We start from the raw sequence: 16,280 nt of genomic DNA on the forward strand, positions 1-16,280 counted from the left end.
ATATTGAAAATGCTTCATTTAGTTTTATTGTATCATAAAATTCAAAACAAAAAATCCTATAACTTTTCAATGTAAAATAAATTTATGTAATAACAAGGGAAAAAATATTTTTAATTTCAAATTAAATTAATATTTACATTATAGGACTAAAACATGCTTAATTCACTTTAAGCAATGTCAATACTAATACATGATTTGCTTATTTTACACTATTATTTATTATCCAATATAAAATTAAACAAATAAAAAAATATAATTATAATAAACAAAATAAATGTACATTTAAAATATATATTTTTGAAAGGCATAAGACTTTACCTTTTCAATTATTGAGAAAAATAATTAGTTCTATAGAAGAACATAAAAAGGAAGAGAAGTTACAATATTTTTAGGGGATAAGACATAAGTACACCCCCTAGACTATGACCGAAATCTCAGAGACACACCTAAACTTAGCTAAGGTCCTATTATCCCCCCCCCCCCCGAACTCATTTTTTGGTATTTTTGTGCTGACATGGCACCTTCAAACACCCAAGTTGGTTTTGTTTGTACACACTCGCCCGCCACGTGTGTAAATATTTTTTTTATCTTTTTCATTAAATGTTTTTTTAAAAGTAAAAATAATATAAAAAAATTAAATTTTAATTTTTTTAAATAATATTTTATTTTCTTTATCTTGTATATAAATTAAGTTAATACACATTTTTTTACCCCATTCATTGTTTTTCTCTTTTACTTTTCTATTAATTTTTAGATTCTTTGTCTTTCATTTTGATTTGAGTTCAAATTTAAATCCAAATGCCTTGTATTTAAAATAAATTAATTTTGAACAGATACCAAAATAAGTAAAGAAAATCAAATAATACATAAAAAATAAACTAAAACATTAGAATTAAAAGACAATTTTAAATTATTTTTAAAAAAAAATACACAATTTTCTTAAAAAATAATTAAAACTGAAAAGATAATAAATTAGTTAAAAAAAGTTTAAAGTTAAAAGAAATTAAAATAAATATTTTACAGAGTAAGAAATAAAAATAATTAAATATATATAAGTTTTAATATCAATAAAAATACGTACTAACTAATTATAAAGTTACCAATCAAAAAAATGACATGTGTACAATTTGTGCACTCATCCCTTGCCTTCAAGAGAGTCCACACTCTCTAGGCCATTTCAATGTTTGTGGTGTATTTATTTCATTTTAAATTAGTTTATAGGGTAATAGGACCCTAGTAAATGTTAGGTGTGTCTCTGAGATTTCGGTCATAGTCTAGGGGTACTTCTACCTTATCTCTATTTTTAGTGATATCATAAATTATAACGACCTGTTCCTGTCGTTATAGAAATGCCAACGAGGGAAATTTGGGGTCGAAAAGCTTTTTCGTAGTACTTGGATTTTCCAAACCTTGTCTAGATTTGGACGAAATCAGAGTCTTTGAGGTGTAGGGAAATCTGGTAACAATCGGGTGAATCATTTATGATTTTGATTTCATGAGTAGTTAGATAACTCGTTAAGGAACCCGTACGATTTTACGAAATTGAATTTGGGCGAGTAGAAATCCCGAAATCGATCATAGCGTGAAGGGTATTTTCTGAGCGTCGTGGGTTAGAGGTGTGTTGTGAAATGAGGATTTTGGAATTCTTTAATTAGCTCACTGTCTCGCGTAACCTACTTTGGTGCTGGGTTTTGCCGCTCTAGCGGAACAGCTAGAGCGGGGTGACTGCCGATGTGGCGAGTTCGACGCGACTTAAGGTCGTTAATAAACCCCTAAACGACCTGATTTGGCACTTTTCAATTCTAAGAGCTAAGGAATGAACCCCAGGCGATTCCTACTCATTTTTCACTATTCTTGAGGTAAAAGATAAGTTTTTTCACTCCCTGAATCCATTTTTCTATCCGTAGAACATAATAGAATGAGTTAATATTGATGGGGGAGGGTTTTGTTATAGATTCTATGGTGGAAACAATCCTAATTAGGATCATGGATTTGATCTAGGGTTCATAGAATTGTTAGTAATTCAGGTAATTAGTGGTTGTTTCTTGATTCACGTATTCTAGTGATTGTTTGTAGATCAAGAACAAGCGGAACAAATTCGAAAAGGGAAGGATCAAGTTTCTTAGGGTTTCAAGCTTGTTTCGAGATAGGTGATGGTTGTGATTCTATGATTGTATGATGTATGTTTGGTCTTGCTTCATTATGATACTTGTATATGTATGAATGTTGCAATGTTGAGCACACTTGTTGTAAATGAGATAGATGAATGATGATTTCCATGAAATCATGAATGTATGATCTTAATGATATACTTGTGATTGTGATTGTGGTGAGTTGAATGGATTGGTTGCCACGTTCTGGCATAACTAACTTTGATCGGCTGCAACGTTCCGGCATAACTAACTTGGATCGGTTGCCTCATTCTGGAATAACTATGGGATTGGTTGCCACGTTCCAGCATAACTATGGGATCGAATACCACGTTTTGGTATGCTAACTGTTTGGGTTTGGGTTCCATGAGAGGACCAATGCTTTGATATAAATTATGAAGTTGTTCGTTGTTCATAAATGTTGATAATATTATATACGTTGATATATATGCTTGTGATTATAATGTTGTCTTGACTTGCTTATGTTGCACTTAGTGGGATGGCCGCGTGATCATACCAGTACACTATGGTTGTGTACTAATACTACACTTACTCTTATTTTTGTTGAGTACAAGACATCTTCAAGCGGCTACTGACAGACTTCGATTAGGAGATCAGTGATAGTTCGTATTCAAGGGTGAGCCAATTCTTCCGGGCAGCCATGGATTCTCCTTCATCTATGTCCACCATTTTCGGATTTAGACTCTGTTTTAGTTAGTTGAGTTCATTAGATTGGGGTTACATCCATTCTTGTTTAGACTTGGTTCATTGTTAGATGTTTTGGTATATTGACTTTCAGGTTCTAGGTTATTTCTTCCGCATTGTTAGTTCGTTGTTAGACTTTTGTTGGATTTTATGGGAACTCCCTCTTTATTTCCTTAGTATTAAACTTGCTTCTGTAACTTAAATGCCTTAGTTTTTGTTTAGTTGCTTGGTTTGGATTATAGTAGTAGTTCTCCCACCAGAGAATTAGTGTGGGTGCCAATCACGACAGTCTGGGTCGTGATAAAGTTGGTATCAGAGCCTAGGTTCGTTGATCTCGATGTACCAAAACGAGTCTAGTAGAGTCTCGCGGAACGGTATGGGGACGTCTTTACTTCTCTTCGAGAGGCTATAGGACTTTAGAAAATCTCTCTATTTGTTCTTGTGTCCTTTCATGCTATGACTTGATTCCAATTGGTACCTGGCGATTCAAATTGGTATCTAACCTCTTTCACTCTTCTGTTCGCAGATGGTTAATACTAGATTCAACGACGTTAGGCCCGTAGCTACCATCAATGCTCCAACTTAGTAATCTACAGCGAGAGGTCACGGTCGAGGCAGGGGTAGAGGAAGAGCTAGGGGTAGAGGCCATGGAAGAGTAGCACCTACTGGAAATGGAGCTCCTGTTGAGAATGCTCCTGTGAATTAGAACCCTCTTGCGTATCATAAAGAGATTGAAGAGGAGAATGTTGATGTTGAGGATGTGGGGCAAGAGGAAGAGGTGCAGGTTGAGACTACCAATGTTCCCCCCATAGACCTAGTATTAGCTCGACAGATCATGTCTTTCTTGAAAGGGTTGGTTGGTCCTGGAGTGCTTCCTTCTTCTCAAGCAACTCAAGCTCCTACTAATCCTCCTATTACTAGCACTATGCCCAAGGTGGGTGGGACTAGAGGTAATAATGTTTTCTTCAGTCCTTTGTTGGGTTCTGTTATGACTGGTAATGAGCATGAAATGTTGACTAAGTTTTTGAAGATAAAGCCTCCTGTGTTTCTTAGTTCTGAAAATGAGGATGCTTATGAGTTCATCTGGGATTGTTACGAGAGGCATCATAATTTGGGAATTGTCCATCAGTGTGGGGTTGAGTTTGTGTCCTTTCAACTTCAAGGTGAGGCTAAGAAGTAGTGGAGAGCTTATATGGAATGTAGATCTTCAACTTTACCTCCACTTACTTGGACCCAATTTCATGCTCTATTTCTAGAGAAGTATGTGCCTAGGACTTTGAGGGATCGCAAGAAGGATGAGTTCATGGCTTTGGAGCCGAGTGGTATGACTGTGGCTGCTTATGAGGCCAAGTTCCATGCTTTTTCTAGATATGCTACTCAATTGGTGACTACTGCGGAAGAGAGAATCTAGTTATTTATTAAGGGGCTAAATTCTGAGTTGCAAGTATTATCTGTTCATATGACTTCTGCAGGGAGGAGCTTTAATGAGGTAACAGACTATGTTAAGAAAGTGGAGGGGGTGAGGAGAGACAGTCAAGCTAAGGCACGGTAAAAAAGGGCCAAGAACTCGGGTAACGTTCAAGGTTCTTATTCCAAGGGGTTCGGAAGGCCAACACTTGCAGCCAAGCCAATTCAGTCCGTTATGCCTGCCTCTGCAGGTAGTTACTCGAAAACTCTATCTCATAATTTTCAGGATAGCTAGCGAGTCGCGCCTTCGACGGGCCACAGACCATCTTTTGATCGTACTTGTTACAACTGTAGAGAACCTAGGCATATGAGGAGAGATTGTCCCCACCCACGTGTGTTAGATTCTGCGCAGCAGCAATCTAGAGCAGTGGTACCCGCGGGGAATGGTAATAATGGTAGAGGACATCCACAATGTGGGCGAGGAGGTAATCAGTGAGGCCGTGGAGGTAGAGAAAATGGTAATGCAGGTAGAGGTAATGTGCAACCAGGCAGGGAAGTGGTTCGTCAAGATGATAGGGCTCAGTGTTATGCCTTTCCGGGCAAGAATGAGGTAGAGGCGTCTAACACGGTGATCACAAGTACTATTCTTGTCTGTGACCGGATAGCTAATGTGTTATTTGATCCGGGTTCTACTTATTCTTATGTATATGTGCGATTTTCCTTAGAGTTTGATATGATTCGTGATATACTGGATGCCCCTATCCATGTGTCTACCCCAGTTGGAGAGTAAGTCATAGTTACCCATGTCTATCGTGCTTGTCCTGTTTTGTTTATGGGTTTTCAGACATGGGCTGATTTGGTGATTTTGGATATGACTGACTTTGACATAATCTTAAGTATGACTTGGTTGTCCCCCTATTATGTCATACTTAATTGTAATACTAAGTCTGTAGCTCTAGAAATTCCGAGAAGGGAAAAATTAGAGTGGGAAGGGGTATACAAGCCTAAGAGAACTAAGATCATATCCTCCATTCGGGCTAAGAAATTGATAGGGCAGGGTTGTTTGGCTTAGTTAGCTCATATTAGGGGTGTTGAGATTGAAGCTCCATACATTGAGTCTATTCCTGTGGTGTCAGAATTTAGAGTAGTGTTTCCTAATGACTTGCATGGCATGCCTCCGGATAGAGATATAGATTTTTGCATTGATTTAGAGCCTGTTACACGTTCCATTTCTGTCCCTCCATATCGCATGGCTCTGACAGAATTAAGATAGCTTAAGGCTCAAATCCAAGAGCTTCTTGATAAGGGATTTATTCGTCCTAGTGCTTCTCCATGGGGTGCTCCAGTATTGTTTGTTAAGAAAAATGATGGTAGTATGAGAATGTGTATAGATTATCGGCAATTGAATAGGGTCACTATTCAAAATAAGTATCCCTTGCCTTGAATAGATGATCTTTTTGACCAATTGCAAGGTGCATCAGTTTTCTCTAAAATTGATCTAAAATCCAGTTACCATCAATTGAAAATTAGGCCTGAGGATGTGCCCAAGACTACGTTTAGAACTCGCTATGGGCACTATGAGTTTTTGGTTATGTCGCTTGGTTTGACCAATGCGCCTGCAGCTTTTATGAGTTTGATGAATTGGGTGTTTAAGTCGTTTCGTGATTCGTTTGTTATAGTGTTTTATTGATGATATTTTGGTCTATTCGAAAAGTGGGAAAGAGCATGCCGACCATCTTCATAGTGTTTTGGGAGTTCTTGGGAAGCAAAAGCTATATGCTAAATTTTCTAAGTGTGAATTTTGGTTGAAATTGGTTGCATTTTTAGGGCATGTAGTTTAAAAGGAAGGGGCAATGGTAGATCCCCAAAAGTTTGAGGCGGTTAAAAATTGGGTTCGACCGAGTTCTGTGAGGGAAGTTAGGGGTTTTGTGGGGCTCGCTAGCTACTATCGTTGATTTGTGAAAAAATTTTCTTCCATAGCCACTCACTTGACTAACTTGACCAAAAAGGAGATTGATATACCGTGAGTTTACGGTATTTTTAATACATTTCACTTAAGAGTTGTGTGTGTCTGGGGTCATTTTGTATTAGTATTAATGTGTTTTTATCATGTTTTCAGGGAATAAGTTCGGACGCAAAAGTTGAGAGACATAGCTGAGGAATGTACAGAAAATCGCATCTACGGATGTAATTCTTGGACCGTAGGTCCATTCACGTTCCATAGATGATGATCGTAGATGGACTAGCAAGGCATGAAGGAAGATCAGGGAATTCTTGACCAAGTGTGGAACCACAGTTGCAATTGACGGACCATAAATTGATCTACGGACCGTACTGCTGATTCGTCAAATGATTCAGAGAGGGGTTCTAGTACCTGATTTTGAAGATTCTAAGTATAGAACTATGAAGGAGGATCCACGGATCGTAGGTCAGTATCGTCGATTGAAATCACGTCCTGAAACATTATTTCCTTATTTCATTTTATTTTTAGTTAGGACTTATTTTTCAATATATAGGGCATGTAAACCTCATTTTTCGGGGTTAGACTATATTACTTTTATTCTAGTTCTTGACTTGGAAGATTAACTTGCAACTTTAGCAATTCTTTATTTCCTAAGTTCGTTTTGAAAATTTTGGTTTTGGAAATTCAAGTTGAAATTCTGGGTTTATCAATCTCATTACATTAGTTCATGATTTCTTCTTCAAAAAATATGAATTGTGTTCTTGCTAATATGGATAACTAAACCCACAACTAGGGTTGTGGGAACCATGAGCAATTAACAAAGTATGAATAGTAACTAAGCAGTTCTTGAATAGTGTTATTGCATGCACTGATAATTCTTTCGTTTAGAATTCTTTTTAATGAGTGCACGTGTTAAAACTCACCTTGTTGCTACTTGCCGGACCAAAGAGGTAGTTAATAAGAAAAGAATTATCAACATAGATTTAGTGTGATAATATCTAATAGTCTAATGTCGATTGGTGCGAGGGTGAAAACTAAGTCATACATCGATGTGACGTCTAATATGAGGTAAAGGTAAGAGTTAGTAAATTATACACACGTAGCCGGACCAAGGTGCCGGGTGAAATTCTCTAGTTGTCAGACCAAGGAATTAGAGATACCTAACTTATCACTTTGCATGTAATACACTAGGAAATGATTGCTATTACTAGGATTACCGCGTTATGTGCTTATGGGGAACACGTACACCCTAGTTACTTTCTCATCTTGATAACAACTAAAGTTTGAATCTTGCTTACTGAATACTTACATAATTTCTTGAATTTGTTTCACAAATTACCCCCCTTTAATTACTTGTTTTCGGAAATACATTAACTAAATGAATATAATCGTCAGTTAAGTTTAAGTCTACACCATATTCCTCGTGGGATAGACCCCAACCTACAAGTTGGGTTCGTTACTTGATAACGATCGCTTATGCTTCTTTAGGGAGGTATAATTTGAGCGTATAAAATTTTGGCGTCGTTGCTGGGGAATAAGGCTTTTAGATTTAGTTTAACTACATTATTGAACTTTAGTCAAATATTTCCTAATTTTACTTTTTCTTTTGTTTTTGTCTCTCACAGGTTCCTACTATAGTGTATGTCAAGTACACGGAGTCAAGGAGAACCACTTACTCCCTACGATCCAGAACTGAACAGAACTTTGCGGAGAATGAATAATCAAAGAGTGCCAGCTAATCCTATCGGAGGAGAAGTAAGTGATGGTGTTGGGTTGCAGCCTCTGAGGGTTGGTGATGAGAATAATCAAATTCAAGCTGAGAATCTATTGAGAGATGCAGTGAGGGTACTGGATCCACCAAGGCCAAGGCGGCGTGATAACTGTAGGGTCAACTTTAATGCTGCTAAATCTGATGGACCTCTTGTCCTACCTCCTCTTACTCAGGGGCATACATTTGTGGTGACTAGCAGTTTGATGCAATTGCTTACAACAAGGGGTTTATTTGTGGGTTTGGCATTGGAGGATCCACATGCTCACATAGCCAAGGTAAGGAGTGTTTGCAAAACTTGTGTAGGTCGACCAGACTTGGACATGGATGTCATTGGATTGCGAGTATTCCCTTTATCATTGACCGACAATGCTTTTGTGTAGTTTACTGAGCTTCCTTATAACTCAATCTATACATGGGACCAGTTGACTGAGGTGTTCCTAGCAAGATTCTTTCCAGTGTCAAAGAAGTTGAACCACAAAGACAAACTCAACAATTTCGTAGCACTACCTGGAGACCCTATGAGTAGTTCCTAGGACAGGTTCACTTCTTTCATAAGGGGTGTTCTGAATCACCGTATTGATGATGAATTGCTAAAGGAGTATTTCTACCGAGGTCAAGATAACAACAGTAAGGCAGTGCTTGATACTATCGTTGGGGGTCCATATGGTGAATGCACTTTTGAGCAGATTGCGGAGAAACTAGAAAAGATCTCTCGGAACAATAAAGCTTGGAGCACTAGAAAGTTGGATACTGGGAGGAACACGTTTTCCATTAAAGCTATAAACAACCAGTCGATAGATGAAATTTGTGAGGAGATGGCTCAGATGAGGACCGAACTGGGGTTGGTGTTGAAGCATGTGAGCGGAGGTGCGGAAAGGTAAATTTTGTGAATTATTTCACTAGAGATCCACCACCGGTCGAGGAGTGTTACTATGAAGAAGATACTTATGTGGTGAATGATCAGACGAGGGGTTTCCGACCAAATGGCCAAGGTTCCAATATGGATAATTGGCACCAAGATCAAGGAAACCAAGGTCAGAACTATGGAAACTACAACCGAGAGGGTTAATATGTCCGGGATGGGAACTACAATCGTGACAACAACTATAACCGGAACAACTATGGTAACAGGAATGAGAGAGTTGGGCCCTATGTCCCTCTTGGGAACAGGGAATCTAGCAATAGGGAAGATAGGGGTAGTATGTCGCGTGTTGAGGAGATGATGCAAAAGATGTTGAAGAAGTTTGACACTATTGATCAGAATGTGAAAGAGATGCGCACTGAGTTGTCCGAAATTGGCCAGAAAGTTGATGCATATGCAGTGTCTATAAAGCAATGTGAGTTTACGGTATTTTTAATATATTTCACTTAAGAGTTGTGTGTGTCTAGAGTCATTTTGTATTAGTATTAATGTGTTTTTATCATGTTTTCATGGAATAAGTTCGGACGCGAAAGTTGAGAGACATAGCTGACTAATGTACAGAAAAGCCTATCTACGGATGTGATTCACGGACCGTAGATGCATTCACCCTCCATAGATGATGATCGTAGATGGACTAGCAAGGCATGGAGGAAGATCAGAGAATTCTTGACCAAGTGTGGAACCACGGTTGCAATCGACGGACCGTAGATTGATGTACGGACCGTACTGCTGATCCGTCAAATGATTTAGAGAGGGGTTCCAGTACCAAATTTTGAAGATTCTAAGTATGGAGCTACGAAGGAGGATCCACATACCGTAGACCAATCCACGATCCGTACTAGTGATCCGTTGTTTGGTTTAGAGATTTGAAGATTTTGAAGTTAGAAATTTTCCAAAGTCCTTAGTCACGGAAGGGACCTATGGACCGTAGATCAATCCACGGTCCGTAGGTCAGTATTGTCGATCGAAACCGCGTCCTGAAACAATATTTCCTTATTCCATTCCTTTTTAGTTAGGACTTATTTTTCTATATATAGAGCATGTAAACCTCGTTTTTGGGGGTTAGACTTTATTACTTTTATTCTAGTTCTTGACTTGGGAGAATAACTTGCAACTTTAGCAATTCTTAATTTCCTAAGTTCATTTTGAAGATTTTGGTTTTGGAAATTCAAGTTGAAATTCTAGGTTTATCATTCTCATTACGTAAGTTTACGATTTCTTCTTCTAAAAATATGAATTGTGTTCTTGCTAATATGGGTAACTAAACCCACAACTAGGGTTGTGGGAACCATGAACGATTAACAAAGTATAAATAGTAACTAAGCAATTCTTGAATAGTGTTGTTACATGCATTGATAATTTTTTCGTTTAGAATTCTTTTTAACGAGTGCACGCATTAGAACTTGCCGAACCAAGGAGGTAGTTAATAAGAAAAGAATTATCAACATAGATTTAGTGTGATACTATCTAATAGTCTAATGTCGATTGGTGTGAGGGTGAAAACTAAGTCATACATCGATGTGATGTCTAGTATGAGGTAAAGGTAAGGGTTAGTAAACTATACACACATAGCCGGACCAAGGTGCGGGGAGAAATTCTCTAGTTGCCGGACCAAGGAATTATAGATACCTAACTTATCAATTTGCATGTAATACACTAGGAAAGGATTGCTATTACTAGGATTATTGTGTTATGAGCTTATGGGGAACACGTATACCCTAGTTACTTTCTCATCTTGATAACAACTAAAGTTTGAATCTTGCTCACTAATACTCACATAATTTCCTAAATTTGTTTCACAAACCCCCCCCCCCCTTTAATTACTTGTTTTCGGAAATACATTGACTAAAAGAATATAATCGTCAGTTAAGTTTAAGTCTAAGCCATATTCCTCATGGGATCGACCCTAACCTACAAGTTGGGTTCTTTTCTTGATAACGATCACTTATGCTTCTTTAGGGAGGTGTAATTTAAGTGTATCAGAGATACCATTTGAATGGACTGAAAATGTGAGGAAAGCTTCCAAAAACTCAAAACTCTTTTGACCATCGCACCTATTCTAGCATTACTGGTTGAAGGTAAAGATTTTATTGTTTATTGTGATGCTTCTCATTCTAGGTTGGGTGTTGCGTTGATGCAGGATAAGAATGTTATAGCTTATGTCTCGCGTCAATTAGAGGTTCACGAGAGGAATTATCCAACACATGATTTAGAGTTGGCAGCGGTAGTGTTTGCTCTTAAGATATGGCAGCATTAACTCTATGGTGTTAAGTGTGAAGTCTTTACTGATCATCGTAGTTTGCAGCATGTGTTCACTCAAAAGGATCTAAATTTGAGACAGCGAAGGTGGATGGAGTTACTTAAGGATTATGATGTGACCATTCAATACCATCCAAGCAAGGCAATGTGGTGGCAAACGTTTTGAGTCGAAAAGCGGTGAGTATGGGTAGTTTAGCTTGCTTGAGTGTATCCAAGCGTCCTTTGGCTAAGGAAATTCAGACCTTAGAGTCTTAGTTCATGCAGTTGGGCATCTTAGAAAGAGGTCAGGTGTTAGCTAGCATTGAAATGAGGGCAACATTCATTGAGGAGATGAAGGCCAAACAATTTGAGGATGAGAATTTGGAGGATCTTAGAAAGAAGACTACGAATGGTAAGGCACAAGAGACCACCCTTGATGCGGATGGTGTGCTCAATTTTAAGGGAAGAATATGTGTCCCTAGAGTAAATGACTTGATTGAGAAATTGTTGGCAGAGTCTCATGGTTCACGATATTCTATTCATCCGGGTGTGACCAAAACGTATCGAGATTTGAAGAGAATTTATTAGTGGCCGGGCATGAAGAAAGACATAGCGGAGTTTGTGGCTAAGTGTCAAAATTGTCAACAAGTGAAATATGAACATCAAAGGCCTACGGGTTTGCTTCAAAGAATGTTGATTCCGGAATGGAAGTGGGAAAGGATAGCCATGGATTTTGTGGTTGGTCTTCCCAAGACTTTGGGGAAGTTTGATTCTATATGGGTAGTGGTTGATAGATTGACCAAGTCAGTCCATTTTATTCTGGTAAGAATAGATTATATTGTTGAGCAATTGGCTAAAGTTTATGTGAAAGAGATAGTGAGGTTGCATGGGGTTCCCCTCTGTATCATCTCAGACCGTGGTACCCAATTCACATCCAAGTTTTAGAGGAAATTGCATGACGAATTGGGCACATAACTCACTTTTAGTACAGCCTTCCAACCACAGACAGACGGACAGTCAGAGAGGACTATTCAAGTGTTAGAAGACATGTTGAGGGCATGTGTGCTTGATTTTGGAGGGCATTGGGATAAATTTATACCTTTGTGTGAGTTATCCTATAATAATAGTTATCACTCTAGTATTGATATGACACCATTTGAGGCATTATATGAAAGGGGATGTAGATCACCCATTGGATGGTTTGAGGTTGGAGATGTGAAACCATTGGGGGTTGATTTAGTGAAGGATGCTCAAGATAAGGTTAAGAGTATTCAAGCTAAGCTTCTAGCAGCCCAGAGTCAACAAAAGAAGTATGCGGATCATAAGGTAAGAGACATGGCTTTTCAATCCGGTGAAAATGTTCTTCTTAAGGTATCACCCATGAAAGGGGTGATGAGATTTGGTAAGAAGGGTAAGCTAAGTCCTAGATACATTGGTCCATTTGAGATTCTTGAATGTGTAGGATCGGTAGCGTATAGATTGGCTTTACCTCCTAATCTATCGGGTGATCATCCGGTATTTCATGTATCCATGTTGAAGAGGTAACATGGGGACGGGGATTATATCATTAATTGGGACTCAATTGTGTTAGACAAAGACCTCGAATATGAGGAGGAACCGGTTGCAATTCTTGATCGTGATGTGTGTAAGTTGAGGACCAAGGAGATTAAGTCAGTGAAGGTTCAATGCATGCATCGTCTAGTTGAGGAAGCTACTTGGGAGATCCAGAGGGATATGCGACAGAAGTATCCCTAATTGTTTGTCGATTCAGGTACTACTTCCTTCCTTCATTTGCCTATTTTCCTAAGTTTTGTCACTCGGGGACGAGCGATGGGTAAATTGGTATCTATTGTAATGACCTATTCCTGTCGTTATAGAAATGCCAACGGGGGAAAATTTGGGGACAGAAAACTTTTTTGTAGTATTTGGATTTTCCCAACTTTGTCCAGATTTGGACAAAATTGAAGTCTTTGAGGTGTAGGGAAATATGGTAACAATTGGGTGAATCATTTTTTATTTTGATTTCATGAGTAGTTAGATAACTTGTTAAGGAACCCGTACGACTTTACCGAATTGAATTCGAGCTAATAGAACTCCCGAAATTGAACTTAGCGTATAGGGTATTTTCTGAGCCTCGTGGGTTAGAGGTGTGTCATGAAATGGGGATTTTGGAATTCTTTAAATAGCTCACTATCTCGCGTAACCCGCTTTGGAGCTGGGTTTTGCCGCTCTGACAGGGCCTCTACAGCGGGGTGACGGCCGCGACTTAAGGTCGTTAATAAACCCCTAAACGACCTTATTTGGCACTTTTAGATTTTTAGAGCTAAGGAACGAACCCCAGGTGACTCCTAATCATTTTTCACCATTCTTGAGGCTAAAGGTAAGTTTTTCACTCCCTGAATCTGTTTTTTTATCCGTAAAACGTAATAGAATGGGTGAATATTGATAGGGGAGGGTTTTGTTATAGATTCTATGGTGGAAACAACCCTAATTGGATAATTGGGATCATGGGTTTGATCTAGGGTTCATAGAATTGTTAGTAATTCGGATAATTAGTGGTTGTTTATTGATTCCCGTATTCTATTGATTGTTTGTAGACGAAGAACAAGCGGAACGAATCCAGAAAGGAAAAGATCAAGTTTCTTAGGGTTTCAAGCTTGTTTCGAGGTAACTGATGGTTGTGATTTTATGATTGTATGATGTATGTTTGTTCTTGCTTGATTATGATACTTGTATATGTATGAATGTTGCAATGTTGATCACACTTGTTGTAAATGAGATAGATGAATGATGATTGCCATGAAATTATGACCTAAATGTATGATCTTGATGATATACTTGTGATTGTGATTGTGGTGTGTTGAATGGATTGGTTGCCACGTTCTGGCATAACTAACTTGGATCGGTTGCCACGTTCTAACATAATGGATCTGTTCCCACATTTCGGTATAATTATGGGATCAGACACCACGTTCCGGTATGTTAACTCTTTGGGTTTGGGTTCCATAAGAGGACCAATGATTTGATATAATGTGAAGTTGTTCGTTATTCGTAAATGTTGATAATATTGTATATGTTGATATATATGCAATGTGATTATAATGTTGTCTTGACTTGCTTATGTTGCACTTAGTGGGATAGCCGGGTGATCCTACCAGTACACTATGGTTGTGTACTGATACTGCACTTGCTCTTATTTTTGTTGAGTACTGGGCATCTTCAAGCGGCTACTGACAGACCTTGCTTAGGAGATCAGTGATCGTTCGAATTCAAGGGTGAGTCAATTCTTCCGAGCTGCCATGGATTCTCTTTCGTCTATGTCCACCATTTTCGGATTTAGACTATGTTTTAGTTAGTTGATTAATGCATTAGATTGGGGTTGCATCCCTTCTTGTTTAGACTTGGTTCATTGTTAGATGCTTTGGTACATTGACTTTGAGGTTCTAAGTTATTTCTTCCGCATTGTTAGTTCGTTGTTAGACTTTTGTTGGAGTTTATGGAAACTCTCTCTTTATTTCCTTAGTATTTAACTTGCTTGCGTAGCTTAAATGCCTTGTTTTTGTTTAGTTGCTTGGTTTGGGTTGTAGTAGTGGTTCTCCCACCGGAGAGTTAGTGTGGGTGCCAATCACGACGGTTTGGGTCGTGACATAAATTTTGAGTGAATAAAAGTTAGAATCTTAACCCATTTGGCTAATCCATATTGTACCCATATTTTATCCATAGTTTACCCATATTTTTATGGATTGAATATGGGTTTCAACCCATATTTTATCCATGTAAAAAATGACTCACCCAACCAGGGGCGGACCCACGTGGGTTCCAGGGGGTTCACCCGAACCCCCTCGGCAAAAAATTACACTGTATATATATGGTAAATTTTATGTATTTATGCGGATATATATATTTGGAACCCCTTAAAAGACATACAGAAGTTGATAGCCTAGTGGCAAGTGCCCTTGAAATTAAGCTTAACATCGAGGGTTCAAATCCATGTGTTAGCGTTTTATTTTTTCCTTTCTTAGTTTCAGTTCCATTTTTCACTTTTTTTTTGGTTTTTTAATTTTATAAAACATGCTAACAGTGTGGTTTTAAACCCAAAAAAATTCAAGTGTCCGCCATTAAAACTATATACTACTACTTCCTTAAAATTTTGTTTTGTTGGTTTATTTACACGTTTATACTTTATTATACGAACCCCCTGAACGGAAATCCTGGGTCTGCCACTGCACCCAACCCATTAAAATATGGGCGGATTGAGCGGGTTACCAAATTATGAACTCATTTTGCCGGGACTACATGAGACCTAGTTGATCTTCCAGCAAATAAGCAGGCAATAGGGTCTAAGTTGGAAAATAAGATCAAGTACAAGTCAAATGGTGAAGTGAAAAGATATAAAGCTAGACTTAAGGCAAAAGGATATAATCGAAAGGATGACCTGGATTTTCATGATACCTTTTCATCAGTAGCAAAAATGGTTTATGTCAGGACTATCACAAGTCTGGTTACATCTAAGAATTGGTCTATTTCATAAATGGATGTCAGTAATGTATTTTTGCAAGGGGATTTGTATGAAGAGATGTAACCACACAATTTTTTTAGGGAAGGAGAGAAGAAAGTATGCAAGCTATTCAAATCCTTGTATGGGCTAAAACATGCCTCAAGAAAATGGAACATCAAGCTTACTGATGCACAGGATATTCACAAAGTTCCTATGACCATTCATTGTTTACAAAGAAGGAAGGTACAAATATAGTAGATATACTTGTCTATGTGGATGACTCACTGATCACAACTAGTACAAATGGAGTGATTGAAGAAGCAAAGAAGTCCCTGCACAAACATTTTAAATTTAAAGAATTGGGAGACTTAAGATATTTCTTTGTCATTGAATTCATGAGGTTAGGAAAGGATTACTCCTAAACCAAAGGAACTAGAGCTTGGATTTAATCTCAAAGGAGGGACTCAGTGGTGCTAGACCACCCCTTACTCCCTTAGATGCAAATCACAAAATTACCACAGTGGATTATGATATTCATGTGGGAACAAATGGTGATTCTAAACTAGAGGATGTAGTTGGTTACCAAAAGTTAGTGAGAAAGTTGATCTATCTTACCTTTACTAGAC

The sequence above is a fragment of the Solanum stenotomum genome, chromosome 9 (assembly GCF_019186545.1).
Source record: "Solanum stenotomum isolate F172 chromosome 9, ASM1918654v1, whole genome shotgun sequence".
NCBI classification, from domain to species: domain Eukaryota; kingdom Viridiplantae; phylum Streptophyta; class Magnoliopsida; order Solanales; family Solanaceae; genus Solanum; species Solanum stenotomum.